This window comes from Mastigoproctus giganteus, chromosome 5, assembly GCF_048544385.1.
Source record: "Mastigoproctus giganteus isolate SK-2022 chromosome 5, ASM4854438v1, whole genome shotgun sequence".
In the NCBI taxonomy this organism is placed as follows: domain Eukaryota; kingdom Metazoa; phylum Arthropoda; class Arachnida; order Uropygi; family Thelyphonidae; genus Mastigoproctus; species Mastigoproctus giganteus.
This window is the reverse complement of record NC_143579.1, coordinates 3,030,535-3,049,730: the sequence shown is the minus strand read 5'-3', so window position 1 is coordinate 3,049,730 and position 19,196 is coordinate 3,030,535. Positions and strand designations below refer to the sequence as shown.

General features: G+C 39.0%; 1 protein-coding gene across 1 annotated transcript in view; it reads left to right on the top strand.

The window, feature by feature from the left end:
- Window positions 1-8,952: 8,952 nt before the first annotated feature.
- The window catches only part of LOC150085129 (tektin-4-like), a 54,388-nt gene continuing 44,144 nt past the window's right edge, over window positions 8,953-19,196 (top strand). The window contains exon 1 of the mRNA XM_090373045.1: window positions 8,953-9,027. The gene's annotated coding sequence lies outside the window, so the exon portion shown is untranslated. The remainder of the gene's footprint in view (window positions 9,028-19,196) is intronic.

The following is a 19,196-nucleotide window of genomic DNA, read 5'->3' as shown; positions in this document are numbered from 1 at the left end:
AATCTCTTATTATTCACCCTAATAACAATTGCAGATCGATCAAGGTAGTACTGAAAAAAAAATTAAGCCTTTGCTATTTTTGAATTTAGTCTAATTATACAGTACTTTAAGACTTACTATAACTATCTAAATGTTATTATTGTTATTTATTAATTTATTATTATTATATATTAATTTATTATTTTTATTTATTTATTTATTATTATTTATTTTTATTTATTTATTATTATTATTATTTATCTTTATTTATTTATATACATATTTTTTAATTAATTTATTATTATCATTTATTATTATTTTTTTTTTTTTTTTTTTTCGGCTGGTGCAGCATAAGCACCAGCTTATGCTGCACCGGTACTTATTATATTTCATGGAGACTTCATCTGAAATATGATGTTGAGATTCTTGAAAGGGTTCAAAGGTGGGCAACTCGAATGGTGAGATCGGCTAAAGACCACCGTATGAGGGAAAAACTCGGATTATGTGGGCTCCAGAGCTTGGCAATCAGGCACCTCAGAGGTGACTTGATTGACGTTTATAAGGCTCTGAGAAGGATTGATAAAATGAATGAAGGTGGAATTCTCACTGTTCTAAAGAATTTCAGAACTAGGGGGTCATAAATTCAAATTACAGGGGTGAAGGTTTAGATTAATTGTAGGAAGTTTTCTTTTAGCCAGCGAGTCGTTGATAGCTGTAACAAGTTGCCACAGATAGTTGAGGCTAACAATATGAATAAATTCAAAGGTCTAGTGGGTGCTTCCTCTGTGAGGAGAGAAGCATATAATTTGTGTTTTCTTATCTACTAGTTTTTTTTTTTTTGCAAGTGCAGCAAAAACCTGTGGGCTTCCTTGCACTATATGGCGAATAGTATTGTATTGCTATTACTATTATTATCTCCCTTTCAGGCAAAAATTCCTTGTGAATCTCACCCCGTTTATCGAAAAACATGATCAGCATCGTCTTGATCCTGGTTTTCTGCAAACGAAACTTTTTAGGCTTTGGTCACGATTTTGATGTTCACTGCATGTTATGACGCTTCGTCTCTGGGTCGTATAGAAACACTGAACACTCACCTCCAGTGACTATACTGAGAAAATTAGCATTGCCTTGACAAGTCTGGATGAAGTCTTTACATGATGATACTGTTCGGTGCTTCTGCTCATCCGTGCGGCTGTGCGGCACAAATTTTGCATAGACCTTCCTTTTTCCTAAATCTTCATGCAGAATTTGACGAATTCATCAAATTCTACGTGAAGCAACTCATCAGCCGTCATTCTGAGGGTCAAACAATGATCTCTTGCCAAAATTTTCTAGAACTTTTAAAACTCTGTCCTCATTTCGAGAGGTTGACGGACGTCCACTTCTTGGGTCATCGCGAACATCCTTATCCTCTGTCTTTCAACCTCTTATATGAGTCTTACGTCTTTGAACCACTTAAACGCTCGTGCCATTCAAACACACTGGTACGAATTAACGTTTCATCACCATGAACAGTTTTTAACATTTCATACATTGCTGTTTCAGATTTTCCCGGTTGAAACAAAATTTAATATTCGTTCGTTGCTCCTTTGAACAATCGTGATAAGGAACAGTAATGTTACTAACGAAACTGGTAGTTACTTGCAATCTGCGCACTGGACAGTCTCTGTACCAGCATATTTTGGAGGAAGTTAGAACTACAACTAACCACTTCCGTTTATTTTCAAACTCGAACATGACCGCAACAGCATCAGTTCAGGAATTTTATTGCCACACCGATTATATGCAAACGTGCATAAATATCATGATAAAGATTCGAAAGAATGAGAAAAAACATGAAACTTTAGAGATTTTCTTTTTATGTCGGCAGCAACTACTTTAGCGTTGCTTGTTAATATTTATACGTACTACTTACAGACAATATTTAGTGTAAGCTAAAACAAGAGAAAAAGTAACCGTAATTTGGAAAGTACACAGCCAAGTAAACACGTAAAACACTGAATTAAATGTTAATAATATTTGCTAAAAAATATTGAATGCAGCTACTATTTAATTTGCAATAAAACGACAGATCTAGAATCACGCAGAGAGCACACAAAAAAAAAAAAAAAAAAAAAACATTTTCATAACCACCTGTTCATCCCTTCCGTCTGCGCGGGTAGGTAGCACAGTGGTACTTACCCGTGTTCGAATCCCGTCGATGACGCGAAGAACTTTAATGGGCTTTTTCACTCCGTTAATCGGTCTAAGGCGTAGATAGAAAGGATCCCCCCCCCTCCAGAGACTGGGTTTTTTTCGTCCAGCAAAACTGGCAAATCGACCAGAGAACACACGCAATTTGTAGACATAATACTTAAGTAAGATTAAATGCAACTAGGCATAATATTTTAAGAGTTGTAAGTATCTATATACAAATATTGGTGTAGATACCCATAGACAACTCTTAAACGAAAAACTGCGATAGTATTTAAAAGGGCATCATTTCGTCTGTATCTCATATTGTGCTCATCCTTCACAACGAGTTACCATGTATTGCACTGCCTCGAATAAGTTTATTGTATTGCACTACCTCGAATAACTTATTCGAGTTAGTGCAATACACGGTAACTCGTTGTGAAGGATAAGCATAATATGAGATAAAGATGCCCTTTACACTACTATCGTAGTTTTTCGTTTAATATACGTAGTTCTATTGTGTATCTACACCAATATTATGTAAACGTAATACATACTGAATATGGGGTATATGTAATATGTAAGAAATTATGGGCGGCCCTAATATATAGCAGTTTGAGTTTGTCCATCCCCCTACAAGTGTGTGTGTGTGTGTGTGTGTGTGTGTGTGTGTGTGTGTGTGTGTGTGTGTGTGTGTGGCTTAAGCAGATAGTATAAAATGTATTTCTAGCAATGTATAATCCAGATAAGAAGTCTCACAAACATTGTATAAATCAGATAGGAAGTATTACATGTATTTTAAAATCGTATATACTCTGATATTTTGTAGCATAATTGAATACTGTATGTATATTCAATTATGCCCCTGGCCAGTTGCTCTAATCGGGTGTCTCCTAGTAGAAATAAATAAATATAATAATAATAATAAAAGAATATGTAAAAACAGTTATTGAAATTGCTCCACCTAGAAAGAATAGACAGATTCATCCAAAAAAAAATTTGCGGGTATGCAGTTTTCAGTACCGTCATAAGAGTGTATGCAATGACTTTAAAACTCGAAGGGGGAATTATTGATGGATTTTCAAAGGGTCCTGCAGTTATATTTCCTTTTTTTTTTTTTTATACATATCTCATATGCTCTCCATATACCGTATCTTGTATTGTATGTAGCTGAAGCACTGGATTCGTGTTTTTCCGTGCATTAAATGGGAACTATATAATATGTAGTGTAAAGGCATCGTATTAATTGTATCTCATATTGTGGGTGCCTTCACAACGAGATAGCTGGTATTGCAATACTTTTAATAAATAACGCTTCTCTAGTAGAGAAGACTACTGTTATTTATTTTCAATGGATACCACCACCACCACCCAAACGATCGTTTCAAAGTTAGTTGGCTTCATCATCGGTGGGTGGGCGGGTAGCCTGGTAATGCAACATGCCATCACGGTTGCGAAGTTTCCACAATATGAGAGATGCCAAATGGTGAATAAATAATAATGTATTAGAAGACGAAATACACATGGCATAATTTCTTATGGGCCTTTAGGTAATTAACTATATAATATCGGTGTAGATACACCATAGTTTACCCATAAATTTATGGGTAAACTATGGTAAACTATGAAATTTATGTAGTTCATAAATTTAAACTACATAAATTTTAACTCTATTGTATAGTTAATTACCTAAACCCATAAGAAATTATGCCTTTTGTGCATTTTGTCTTCTAATACATTAAATGGGAACAGAGAACGAAACGTTCTCTGTTCGCTTATAAAAGTCGTTTTTTTTTATGTTTTTTTCCCTCTTTCTTTTGTTATAAATCATTAATTATTGTTATTTTCTCCTGAAAAACTGCGGCTGCGTAAATTAACTAATTTGGTTATTTTATTTATTTAAATTTCAAATTTAAATGAATTTGATAGAAATTATGTCATATAGATTCTCAGGGTATTTCTGCTCATGTCAGTTTGCGACTGTTTCGGAACGTGACATTCCTCGAGTTTTGAGAGATGGCCAAGCAGCCGTCGTTTCTTCTTACCCCTTATATAACGGTGTTCAAGTAAACTGATGAAGCCTTTTACATATCGATAACTATTTTTACAAAAGTAGTTATCGATATGAGGCGTATGAACGATAGAAACGGAGAGAAGATAAAAGAAAGATAATAGGATGGTACATAGATTGAGGCCCTAGAAGAATTAACTCGATATACAAAAGTTAGAGAGAAAGGTTGATTCCCCCTCCTTGTTTTGTAGTGGGGTTTGCGAAGAATCAGCGACTAAGGCAATATTTCTCAGTGTATACTGCCTTTAAATTGCGTGTGTGTTCTGTGGTCGATTTTCTATTTTCTGAGTTTTAGCTTCACTGTTGTCATCTGCGTTATTGGGGTTGTTGATAAAAACCTGAGTTTCCGGGAGGAAAAACCACGCTGCCCTCGTTCGAGACCGACTAACTCGATGTACTACGTTGCGAAAAAGGCCATTAAGGGCCACATCTCTCAAACATCAATAAAAAGATCTGTGAAAAGTTACACAACTTAGGATCCTATCTCCATCAATTTGGCCTCCTCATTAACCCTGCCAAATCAGCCCAAATTGTCTTTTCTCTTAAGCGCCAACCTACTGAAATCCAAGCTTGTCTAGATGGCATTCCCTTCCCAGTGGTCAAGATGCATGCAGACTTGGAAGTCGTCTTCGACTATAAACTGAGCTTCAACCCCCACATTGACAAGCTCATAGCAAAATTCTGTCAAATGCGCCGGACCACAAAACAACAACTGCTCCACGTTAGGGATCTGGATGTGACTCGTTGGTACATATACACCTCAGTATACTCCGTCGTATTGTATGCCTCGGAAATTTTGGGATCCGCGGCCCCTACCAACATCAAGCGCGTGTACTCCGCCGAATACTGGCTCCTTCGTTGGATCACGCAAAAACATCGTCGTCGACCCCAGCAAAGGACAACTGCGATGGCGACGTCACTTCACTTTGCCCGACTTCCAGATCTTGTATTTGAAAAACACCTTGTTCTCACTGTCAAGATGACAACCGGAATGGTCTCGGAGCCAAGCATCTGGGAACTGTGTGGCTGGAGGATCCCTCTACCCGGACTGAGGTCAGCTCGCATGCTTACAGCTCACTATAACAGACTAGCACTCAGTGACCGCTTTCTCCCCAGGGAGATGCTCCCCACAATCCTTTCAATTGACGGCGACCTCTGTAGGTTTGCGAAGGATCGGAGGTACCAAAAACAGATCCTTAAGAGCCTGACCTTGGCCAGGCAAAGTACACATTGATAAGGGCAGCATAATAATGCCCAATATATTGTAAATAATGTTCAAAGCACGATGTCTTTATGAATATGTTGTAAATAAAGTCAAGAATATCTTTATGAATATAAATATCAATATAACATAATGTAAATCTGAATATCTTTATTATTTCATTGTAAATATTGTGAAAAGCATAATATCCTGTAAATAATCTGACACTGATTCTATTTTATTGTTGGCTCTGGGGAATGAGCCCGAACTTCGATGTGGGTCCCGTCTCCCCAAGGCTATTATTGTCCACCATCCAATGTAAAACCCCTGGCATTGCTGCTGTGAAGGGTCTATTGTATATACCACGTTTGTATACAATAAAGATTATACAGTATATATAAAATTCCTCACATCATCGACGGGACTCTATCTCAGGTGTTTTCCACCCGATGTGGAGAGGATGGTGATTCTACCAACTGTGCTACCCACGAAGGCAGAGAAGAGAAGTTGCGAAGGTGGGGGGGGCAGAATTGTCATCTTTGCTTGTTTTTGAATTTGCATCTAGGCAAATAGACGATGAGGCGTCATTGTTTTGTGTCTCAAAATTGCCTCTGTATTTTGGATGAAACTATGTTTTCCTAAAAAAAAAAAAAAAAATGTTCTCAAGAGGTGAAGACAGCATGGTTTTCACCCTCGGAATTCCGTTTTTTTTAATTTTTTTTATTTATTTATTTTAATTTTATTTTATTTCAGAAAAGTATACACAACAGAAACTCATTTACTGTATATAGCGATGAAAATAACATTCACCTGATAGTAACGCAAAAATAAAATAAGAAAATATTTACGCTATCTACAGGGAATTGTATAAAGGAAACTATTTACAATGTTTATACATAGGCTGTTTAGAGTGAACTATGTGCATGAAAACATGAAAAAACAAAAACACAGAACAATTTTGCTGTGATGCAACTAAGGTAAAGGAGTGACCAGACGTCTCGGATTTCAGTCGTTTGCTCCGCATTGCAAACTGTCCAGGAAAGTGTTCATGATTGGACATGTAGTCTCCATACTTAAGAGCTGAGCGAGCGTCATTATATTTCTTGAGATGATTACGTATTTGTCTCCAGGGTGTGACCTCTAGATTGCAGTATAGCTCTTGAGATGGTAAAAGGCCTAGCTGAAATTCTGTTTAGTCACCTCAAGAGCCAGTATTCCAACCCAAGGAAAGCCTTGATACTGCTTTCAGGAGCTGAAGACCAGATTTGCGAGGCGTATAGGGGAATCGGAATAAATTGAAATAACACATTTGTTGATGTACTGCTTCATCAAACTGGGGTGTCTAATGCCGATGATCTCCTGCTTCATTATCCAGAGCGCCGTATATGATTTCTTGCGACTGTATGCAAAGTGCGGAAGACAAGTTCAGCCCTTCGTCCCATTTGAGTACGAGGTCAAGATGCTATTGAACCTTTTGGAAAGGATGTCGTTCACCTATATTTCTATTTTATTTGTGAAGGTCATTTCTGCAGTCTTGTTTTCATTTAAGTGTAGCCCGATACAGTATAAATATTTTTGGAATTCTTTTATTTTGGTGTTAGCCTCTTGTTTGTAGTAGTCAGCTGATTTCTGATCTTCTGAGTAATAAAAAATTTAATGTCATCTGCATATGTGATGAGTTGTTTCCTGTTTAGAGCTAAAAAGGGCTCTTGTGCTCTGACAAAAAATTGTGGCCGACGGTACGCCACCCTGTGGGTCTCCTTTATTCACCTGATATGTAGCCTCATGTTTCCGTTTGTTAATGTAATTTGTCTGCGAATTTTCTTTCTGTTTACACTGTAATTGGCTTCTTTAACCTCTTATATATACTGTATATATATATTTTTTTTATTTTATTTATTTTTTATTATTATTATTTTTTTTTATTTCACTTTATTTTGTGTGCGTGCGAAAGGACAAAAGTAAGATGCACTATCCGGTGTCCAATCGCTCTATGATCAGCTGGCAGTACAACAGAAACATGTATGGGAACGTGATACCTTTTATGAATGTACAGGTAAATGAGATCGCTTGCAGCCTTCTACCTTAAGACTCTTGGTCGTGCATGCCGTTTATCATTTTTGGCTTATTCGCTTGTCCCTCGCAGTTGCATCACACTTCCGCCTTATCCGCTGTTTTTGTATTTTGTTGTAATTCGCAAACCTATTATTCCAGTATGCAAGAGTGCTCTTTGACATGAAAGTTTGTTTGTTTTTATAAGCTTGTTATCTCTTGTGCGCCATTGCATTAGAGATTTCACGCTCGAAGCACTGCAGTCGATGCGTGAAGCCTCTAATGAATAACGTGCTCTAATCGAATATTCAAGACAGTAAGTTGCGACATCTGGAGATAAACAGAGCCGAGCACAGCTGTAAACTACCCAGAATATGGAAAAGTTTAGCAAAAAGGAAAACGTGACGAAATAAATAAAAATAGAAAAGAAATTGAGAAAGGCCAAGGCCCTATTCTGTGCACTGCCGAACAAGCGGGTGAGCAGGAAATCCGTCGCCACTTCGCTTTTCACGGTATTGTGCTGTTCCGAATAAAATCTGATAGAGAGACACGTTTACTGTCACAGGATTCGGTAAACAACTTCTCACTAGCCTTGAGTGTGTGATACCGAAGGACAAGTTAACTCATGAAGTTAACTCTTGCCAATATAACATGCATTACAATTTTGTTGACATTTAATTAAATAAATTATATTATTCATTTCGCTTGTTGGGTATTTATGTGTTTCTTTATATTTGTTGAAAAGTGATCCAAGTTTATTATAGGTAGAAAAAATAAGTGTGATGTCTGTACTGTTGAACTGTTGTAGTGTAATGTTGTTTTTTGCGATGGAAATAGTATGTTGAATTAAGTGTTGTGGGCAGTTTCTGGCTATAAATATTTTTGTGAGATATTGTAATTCGTTGGATAGGTCATCTTGTGAGGTACTGTATTTAATCGCATTATGAATTTGATTATAGAGAACAGATTTGTTTGTGCTAAGAGGATGATGCGATGTAAAGTGTAGGAATTTCCCTGTGTGCATATGTTTTCTAAAAATCTTAGTTCCTAGTTTAGTACCTACCTGTTTTATATATGGTGAAATTAAGAAAGTTGATTTGGTTATTAGTTTCTATTTCAAGTGTGTATTTTAATCTGTCGTGTATTGAGTTAAATTTTGTGAAAAGGTTGTCAATTATAATTTTATTTCCTATTATGAGTATATCATCGGCGTATCGTATATATAGCTTTATCCCTGAGGGGTAAAGTTGTAGGATTTGATTTTCTACTGTAGCTAGGTAAATTTCGGATAAGGGGATGGAAATTCCCAAACCCAATTGGCAAGCCGAACATTTGTTGGAAGGTCTGATTATGAAACCTGAAATGTCTGGCGTCTAATAGTAAAGAGGTAAGTTCTACGATATTATTTATAGAAAGGGAGGTACGGTTGATAAGGGTGCTGTTGGCAGTTAAGTATTCACGTAGGGCTTGTAAGGTGAAAAGTATATGTACATTGGTGTATAATGATACAACATCAAAGGATGCTAAGATGCCATTGTCGGAGATTATGGTAGTATTTATTTTTTCGAAGGCTTGGTTGGTATTATTAGTTTTAAATTTAGAGAACCTGGTAAGGGGAGATATTATTTTGACTAGAAAGGAAGATAAGTTTCCGAAGGCGGATTTACTAAAAGAGATTATCGGCTAGGGGGTGGCCTGGTTTATGTAGTTTGGTGATACCAAACATATGGGGGGGGGGGGGGGGAATATTATTTCGTATGCCAATCTGTTGTAGAGTATGTAGGGTAATTTCTTTGTTAGACCTAAGTTTCCTAAGGATAATGTCAAGCTTATTTTTAAGTTTAGATATATTCTAAGAATTATTGATTATGTAAGTGTCTTTGATCAGCGAGGATTCGTTCCATTTTTTCTATGTAAGTGGCTGTATCTAAAATTACTATTGTATCTACTTTATCTGCTTTTTGAATAATAATGTCAGGGATATTACTTAATTTAGGTATGTCGTTGAGCTGTTGTTTTGTTATATTGAATTGAGGGGGAGTTTTGAATTAATTACGGAGTAAGTTTGATGTATAATTACTTAACAAGTACAGGTCACTGTTGAAAAAAAAAGCCGAGAATTAGGTTTAAATTTGAAAGTGTCTGCAATTCTGCCCAGACACGATAGGAGGGAGTACATGATGAGAGCCTTGTCGATCAATTCGGCCCTAGAAAGATTGTGCAAGGCTCAAGGGGTAGAAATTTTTTCAGCCTGGTCTGTACTTGTTAACAGGAGAGACTGCTTCTACAGGGATGGGATACACTTAAATAGAAAGGGTGCAAGAATATTTGCCGATGCTATCGAGGCAGTGTTAGGTGGGTCGGAAAACTGCTAGCTTGGGGGGGGGGATACAAGGACTAATAGGTTAACAGTAGCCACTGGCAGAGGTGAAAGTGATTCTTGCACTGCTTCTATTGGAATGAGCAAAAGCCTGGAAAACAAGATGCAGGATATTCAAAGACTGCTGGGAGTCATTGCGGTACACGTAACCCAGTGGTCAGGAGCGAGAGCGCATAGCACGCGTTCCTTGAGTGGACCGGGGTTCAAGCCCGTGACTGCTAAATACGATTAATATTTGTATTGATTTATTTGTAAACTCTACTGATTTGGTTTGGTTGTGGAGCCGGAGTATAAACAGAAAATTTTAAAATTTTTTACAAGTAAACACATGGGTTGTGTTAGGGTAGTTAAGAATAGGAACAGGTGCATGTATACTTGCATGTACACCAATGCTAGGAGTTTGGTAGATGAATTTGAGGTATTGCTCAAAGGGTCAAAGGCGGATATTGTTGGGATGTCGGAGACATGGTGTCACACAGATATAAGAAATGTAAAACAGGAATCTGGGCAGTACAACGGCTACAGAAAGGATAGCAAGGGAGGAGGGGTTATGTTATTAGTTAAGAAACACATAAAATCCAAGGAAGTGAAACCGGACGACATCGCTGGACAGTGCAGTGTCGAGTCAGTTTGGTGTGACATAAGCATTGGGAGATCAAAATTAGGAGTAGGAGTGTGCTATAGGCCTAATGACTCTGATGAGTATAATAAGAAACTGTACAGGGAAATAGAGTGGGCCAGTAAATCCGAGAGTCTTATAATGGCGGACTGTAATTTCCCAGATATTGACTGGAATTTGTGGGTTGGTCACTCACACTCACACACAGCAAGGCTTTTGTGGATTTATTGGATGATAGTTTTCTGCATCAGCATGTTCGGGAGGCAACTAGAGGAAGTAATACTTTTGATTTGATTATCAGTAGTAATTCTTCATGCATTAAGAATCTACAGATAGAGGAACCACTAGGTGGCAGTGATCACAGTGTGCTGAAGTGGGATTTTCTCAAAGATGTAACTACCATCAAGGGTAAAGGGAACGGTTATTGCTTTCGTAAAGGCGACTACGATGGTCTGAGACAGTATTTAAATTCTATACAGTGGGACCAACTGATGATGTTATCAAAAGAAAATTCAAAATAGGAAGCACTCAAAGAACTTATCTTGGAAGCTACTAGGCTTTACATACCAACTAAGAAATATTGTTCAAGGTTTAGGCCTAAATGGATGTCAGATGAACTAATGAGATATATGGCAGAGAAGAAAAATGTATGGCATACATATAAATTAACACGTGACACAGAAGCCTATGATAGATATAAGTTGATCTGTAACCAAGTTACAAAGAAGGTTAGGCAAGCGAAGGCAGATTACGAGAAATCTTTGGCAAGGGATGCAAAGAAAAACAGCAAAGAGTTCTTTACTTATGTAAACTCTAGAAGGAAGGGGATGAATCAGATTGGTCCACTTGATATCGATGGTTCGACTGTTGATGATCCTGCTCAGGTAGCTAACAAACTGAATGAATATTTTGCATCGACATTCACACATGAGGAGTTATTCAGCAAGGGGAATGCCAGAGTTGTATTCAACTCTGGCAGTAAGCTAGATAATCTAGTAATAACTGAGAGTAAAGTGGAGGAGAAATTGTTGAAGATTAACACAAGAAAGGCATCTGGGGTGGATTGGATCTATCCAGTTATATTAAAGGAGGCAGCAAAAAAAGGTAAGCAAACTCTTAGCCATAATTGTAAGAGCTTCCTTGGACTCAGGGGAGGTACCCATAGATTGGAGATATGCAAATGTGTCCCTAATTCACAAAGGAGGATCAAAGGCTGACGCAAGTAATTATAGACCTGTGAGTTTAACTTCTGTTCCAGGAAAATTAATGGAGGCACTGGTTAAAGAAGCACTGCAGGATCATCTAGACAAGACTTCAGTTATAGCTCGGATACAGCATGGTTTTAAGGGTTAGTCTTGCTTGACCAATTTGATTGGATGCTGTGATGCAGTCACAAAAGAACTGGATGCAGGGAATGACTTTGATATTATATACTTGGATCATAGAAAGGCTTTTGATACTGTTGCACATGGAAGACTGCTGCCCAAATTGGAGCAGTGTGGCATTGGAGCCAAATTGCTGCGATGGATAAAGAGGTGGTTGTGAGGGAGAAGACAGAGAGTGGTAATCAATGGACACTGCTCATCGTGGACTAATGTTATTAGTGGAGTCCCTCAGGGTTCAGTGTTGGGTCCATTATTGTTTTCTGTATTTATAAATAATATTGATGATGGTATATCAAGCTTAATGTCCAAGTTTGCAGACAATACAACGGTTGGCAGGGTTGCTAAGGAACTACTGACGCTATGCTGCTTCAACAGGATCTGGAAAGGTTGAGCAGATATGATGAGAGGTGGAAAATGAAGTTTAACATTGACAAATATAAAGTACTACATATGGCAAACACAACCCCAACTATTTAGTACCTCAACTCTGTGGTACTACACTGACAGTGTTAGAGAATGAAAAGGACCTGGGGTAATTTTGCAGGCAGATATGAAGTTTTCTGAGCATTTGAGACGGGCTGCAAGAATAACTAATGGTGTCTTGTCAATGATATACAGGAATTTTTCCAGCAGGGATAAGGAGGTGATTATTCTATTGTATAAGGCAATGGTCAGGCCACACCTAGAGTACTGTATACAGGTCTGGAGGCCTCATTTCAAGAAGGATGTAGAGCTGCTGGAACGAGTACAGAGAAGGGCAACTAAGATTAGTGAATGGAACAAAGGGGTGCTCTTACGAAGAAAGGCTTAAGTTTTGCAAATTACAGTGTCTGGAGACTAGGCACCAGCGAGGTGATCTGATAGAGGTGTATAAAGCCTTGAATGGGTTAAGCATGCTCAATGCTGATGGGATTCTTCCTCTAGCTCAGAAAAATCACCTGAGAGGGCATAAATTCAAATTGAGGAAAGACAGATGTAGGATAGACGTGCGGAAATTTGCTTTTAGCCAGCGGGTGGTTGGTTGGTGGAACAGACTTCCATCCCTTGTTGTGGAAGTTGATAGCCTAAATAAGTTTAAGGCTCAGCTGGACAGGTATTTCGAACGAACGGAGGGGTGAAGTCGAAGTTTTTTTTTTTTTTTTTAGATGAAGCTCCATAAGCTTGCGTTCTTGCATCATATGCCTCTACTAATTCTAATGCTAATAATGCGCCACTTGTCAGGATTGTGTTCAAGCTTAGTTTGAAGTTCTATGATACACTCAGGTAGCTGATAAATTTAATGAGTATTTTGCATCTACATTCACACATGATGAGGTATTCAATGAGCGGAGTGCCATAACTTTAACAAACTCTAACGTGGAGCTAAGTGATTTTGTAATAACTGAGAGCAAAGTGGAGGAGAAATTGTTGAAGTTAAACATAAAGGCACCTGGGGTAGACGGGATCTATCCAGTTGTATTAAAGGCAGCAAAAGAAGTAAGCAAATTATGTACAACAGATATACATAATTTGCTTACTTGTCATAATTATGAGAGCTTCCTTGGACTCGGGAGTTCCCCGTGGACTGGAAGTGTGCAAATGTATCCCCAATTCAGGCGCTTCCGTAGCCAGGTGGCCAGGAGCAGCAGCGCGTAGCACATGCTTCTTGATTAGACCGGGGGTTCAAGCCTGTGACCACCAAATACGGAGGATGCCGAAAGGTCAGGGAATGGCCACCGCATATCCCCGGAGCAATATAGCCTTAGTTGCTAATGCTCCTAAAAACCAAATAATAACAATAAAAATATCACCAATTCACAAAGGGGATTCAAAACGTGACACAAGTAACTGTAGACCTGTTAGTTTAACTTCTGTTCAGGGGAAAATAATGGAATCACTGATTAAAGAAGCGTTGCTGGATCATCTAGACAAAACTGCAGTAATAGTTTAATACCTAGCTTGGGTTTGTTAAAGGGAGGGCTTGTCTGACCAATTTGATTGGATACTATGATCACAAAGGAACGGAATGCCAAAAATAATTTTGATATCATATACTTGGATTTCAGGAAAGGTTTTGATACTGTTGCACATGGAAGCCTGCCGTACAAATTGTAGAGGTATGGCATTAAGAGTAAGTTGCTACAATGGATAAAGGAATGGCAGAGAGTGATAATCAATGGACACTTCTATTCGTGGACAAATGTTATTAGCGGAGGTCCCCAGGGTTCGGTGTTGGGCACATTTTTGTTTTGTATATATATCAATGATATTGATGAAGTATATCAGGTTTAATGTCCACATTTGCAGATGATACAAAGGTTGGCAGAGTTGTTAACGTACAGTAAAGACAGTACGCTACTCCATTGGATCTAGATAAATTGGGCAAATGGGCTGAGAAGTGGCAACTGAAGTTTAACATTGACAAATGCAAAGTACTGCATATAGGTAGCAATAACCGAAGAGAAACGTACCAAGTGTGTGGTACTACATTCAGGGAAGTGGAAAATGAAAAAGATCTGGAGGTAATTGTGCAGTCAAATATGAAGTTCGCTGAGCTGTGCAGACGGGATGCCAGAGCAGGGCATTGAGTCTTGTCAAGGATGTATAAGAATTTTGCTAGCAGGGACAAAGAGGTGATTATCCTGTTGTAAAAGACAAAGGTCAGGCCACACCTTGAGTACTGTGTACAAGTCTGGAGGCCTCATTTTAGGAAAGATGTAGAGATGCTAGAACGAGTACAAAGAAGGGATTGGTGAGGAAAACAAAAGGGTACTCTTACCAAGAAAGGCTTAAGTTCTGCAAATTGCTGCGCCTGGAGAGTAGGGACCTGCGAGGTGATCTTATTGAGGTGTATAAGGCCTTGAATGGATAGAGCAAGCTGAATGCTGATGGGATTCTTCCTCTTGAGGGGGCACAGTTTCAAATTGAGAAAAGACAGTTGTAGAATAGATGTACGGAAATTTGCCTTTAGCCAGCGGGTAGTTGATTGATGGAACAGACTTCCATCTTGTGTTGTGGAAGTTGATGGCCTAAATAAATTTAAGTCTGAGCTGGACATGCGTTTGAAACGAATGGAGGGGTGAAATGGGAGGGTGTTTTTTTTTTTTTTTGCCTCATGCTGCATAAGCTTGCTTTCTTGCATCGTATGCCTCTACTAATGCTAAATTGATAAGAATAAAATAATAAGAAGAAATAAAAAATAATAATAATTAATAAATAAGATAAAATAAAATGGACATCCTAAGCGTTTCCCTTCTCACGTAAGTAATTATCCAGCTGACCTTTGAATTTTCCCAAACTATCAGCCTCTACCACCCATGTAGGCAACTTATTTCTGTAATTTATAACTCGCTGGCTAAAATAAAACTTCCTACAATCCAGTCTAATCATCTCCCGCCATAACTTGAAATTATGGCCCTAGTTCTAGAATCATTTATAACCGCTATAAAGTTCGTCCTCATTCATTTTGCTTATGCCTCTCAGAACCTTAAACACCTCAATCAAGTGTCCTCTAAGGTGCCTGGTTTCCAAGCTCTGCAACCCACATGTTCGAAGTCTTTCCTCATATGGACGCCCTTTTGCCGATCTCACCAGGAGAGTTACCCATCTCTGGACCTTTTCAAGAAGCATAATGTGTTTCTGTATGTGCGATCTCCATACTTGAACACAGTATTCCAAGTGTGGTCTAACGATAGCCTTATACAATGATTTTATGCCTCCTTATCTCTACTAGCAGTTGTTCGATACATAATCGATAGGACACCATGGGCCTTCCTTGCAATCTCTCTACAATGCTCAGAGAACTTAGTCTAACTGTATCGTAACACCCAAGTCCCTTTCCTCCAGTACTGGGTTTAGTTGAACTCCACCAAGTGAATACGTTATTTTGGGATTACTGTTTCCCAGGTGTAATACCTTACACTTTGTTGGTTTAAAGCATAGCTGCCATTTTTCTGACCATTCTGAATTCTGTCTAGGTCTCTCTGAAGAAGCTCTGAATAATAAGTAATATTAGTCTTCTCTACTGGGAATTGTACTTTTTTATTGCACTATTCCTTGAATAAGCTACGCAATCACAGACATTCTCTCAGATATGCCAGACAAGCTGTACTTGCTAATCGGGAGTCTAAAACGCTGATGGCACTGATATTCGGGTGACACTCAAGTCAAGTGGACCCAATTTCGGCGAAGTCCGGACGGTCTGTGACAGCCAAATCCTCTGCTCGCACCTTCACGATGGTGGGACTGTTAGTAATCCTGGGTATAACCCCCCTGCACAATTACATGGTGGGTGACCACCCAGGTGTGAACCAACGTAAGCAGGGGTCGAGGTGTGGGGCCCACACCACATAGAGGAATGCCGCCCCTCTATGTTACCAGGCAGTACTAGGTAGTAGATGACTCTCATCAACCGGTGCAATACCACCACTTTGCTTATTAGACGCTTGAAGAGGTGGAACCCATGTTTAGTCTCTAGAGCTAAGTTCCGGTCAAGCTTTCCCTATCTCTTCCATTATGCAGTATGATTTGATGACTTTTGAGGTTATGATGAACATCGCGGCGAGATCTATTATTCCTTACATTTCGAGGGTACAGCTCTAAAACGGTGTTCGCAAGCCGGCCGCTAGTTAGTACACCGGACCGAACCTATTGGTAACTCTCTAGGAAGCTTCCGGATCAGCTAGTGTATAATCTTGCTACCTCTACTCTGCCAGATAGTGACTGGAGGGACTCCGAGTAGTGTGTATGCGGGGAGCATTGTCGAGGCCACGTCATGTCAAGGATCTGGGTATATTCTTACCATATGTACGCCATATCCAAAAATTTCATTACTTCATACAGCATGTCCCACCCACTTTTTCTTACTATTGAATACACCATGAATTGTCAAACTAATAGAGCAAGCTTATCTGCGAAAAGATGTAAACCTCCCAAGGACTTCCTAATTCATTTCACAAATATACGTGGTCTCAATTCTAATCTCAACGATTAGAATTGAGACCACGTATTGAGACCATTTCCACTTGCAGTCTTCCAAACCCCATGTACTTTTTCTGACAGAATCTCAGTTATCGGTTGATTCATCTACTGCTCATCTCAGATGCCCGAATTATTTGCTGTATGATTCCTTTCGCCTCAAAGGTGGTACTTGTGCATATGTCCGTTCTGATATTCCCTGTCAGAGACTTGGCAATTTGGAATCTCCTCTCTTTGATCTTCTCTGGCTTAAAATCTCTCTACCTCATTGTGTCAAATTCATCTGTTGTCTACCGTTCTCCCAATTCCACTAATCACTTGGAGCTCTCTGACTTCCTCTCTTTTCAACTTGACTTTCTCCAGTCCAACTCTCCTAACAGTGAGGTAATTTTGCTTGGTGATTTTAATGTTCACAACTCCAACTGGCTTCCGTTTTCTAGTCACACTGACCCAGCTGGTCGAGATGCTGAGGCTTTTGCAATTACTAATGACCTTGCACAGATTGTTCATTTACCTACAAGAATACCGGACAATCCTAATCATACAGCCAATAGGCTTGATCTTTTTCTCACAAACAACAGTTCTAAGTACACGGTTGAAGTGAGAGGTCCTTTAGGCACTTCAGATCACAACTTGGTGATTGCCTCTTCTCCAATGGAACCTTTATCTCATAGCTATTCCCAACCTCGTGTTGTTTGGCATTACAAAAATGCAAAATGGGATGACCTGCGAAACTTCTTTTCTTTTTTTTCCTTGGTCGGATTACTGTTTAAAAACTTCTGATGTCAACGTTTGCTCAGATCGTGTCAGTGAAATTATTCTTGCAGGAATGGAATTCTTTATCCCACACTCCACTTTAAAATCTCGTCCTTTATCTAAACCTTGGTTTTCCAATAAATGTGCTAAGGCTGTTCAAGAGAAGAATGTTGCATATCGTAATTAGCTTGTTTCTAATTCTCCAGTTTCATTTTCTGCCTACACCAAGCTCGCAACAATTGTAAAGCAGTTATTAATCAGTCCAAACTAGAGTTCGAACAGGCTAAGAGTAGAAAACTTGCTTCTTGCCCTAATAGTAGTCGAGCATTCTGGTCTCTTGCCAAAGCTATTGGCCGCAACTTTTGCTCATCTCTGCTTCCACCTCTGTCCAAACCAGATGGTTCTGTTGTCACTTCAGCCAAGGCTAAAGCTGACCTGCTAGCATTCCATTTTTCTTCCAACTCATGTATTAGTGATCTTGGTAAAACACCTCCCACCATTCCCCACATGCTCCATTCAATGCCTCCTGTGGTCTTCCATCAAAAGGATGTCAGAAGGAATTTGAAGAATCTTGATGCTCAGAAAGTTCCAAGTCCCGATGGTATTTCTCCACTTGTTCTCAAAACATGTGCTCCTGAACTTACTCCTATTCTTTGCCGCCTTTTTTCACTTTCTTATTCCAAAGGTGTTTTTCCTTCTGCTTGGAAATTTGCTCATATCCAGCCAGTTCCTAAAAAGGGTGACAAATCCCTCCGATACAATTATCGTCCCATTGCAATTACTTCTACACTTTCTAAAGTAATGGAGAAATCACTTAACCGCCAACTCTTAAACTACCTAGAAACCTTCCGTCTGATCAACGATCGCCAGTATGGATTCCGTCAGTGTCGATCCACTGGTGATGTTCTGGCTTATGTTACCCATTTATGGACTAATTCAGTGGAAAAGTTCAGGGAAACACAAGTAGTTGCTCTTGACATTTCAAAGGCTTTCGATCGTGTTTGGCATAAAGGTCTTCTAAATAAACTTCCATTTTATGGTTTTCCAACTGTTTTTAGTAATTGGTTATCCAGTTTTCTCTCTGATCGCTCACTGAGGGTGATGGTAGATGGCTCTCTGTCTTCTAACTTCTCCACTAATGCCGGTGTTCCCTAAGGTTCAGTTCTTTCCCCCACACTTTTCCTCTTGTATATTAATGACCTTCTTTCATTGACTGGAAATCCTATCCATAGTTTTGTCGATGGTAGCACATTGCATTCCACTTTCCATTTTGAGAAAACGTGTCCTGCTCAATCAGCATCAATTTCTCGAAAATCTGTTACCAATTCCTTAAATGCCAATCTTCAGGTAATTCTCCAGTGGGGCAGAGACAACTTAGTTGATTTCAACCCTTCTAAAACTCAGTCTTGTCTTATATCTGGCAAAAAAGGATTCTTCTGTTCCTATGCTTATCTTTGGTGACACTCCGATTTCTAGGCAAGTTGATATATCTCTTTTGGGGAATACCCTGACTTCTAATCTCTCTTGGCACAAGCACATTACAAATATTGCTTCCTCTGCATCTAAAAAACTTGGTTTTCTCTTTCGCTCTCGGCGTTACTTTTCTTCCAAACAGCTGCTCA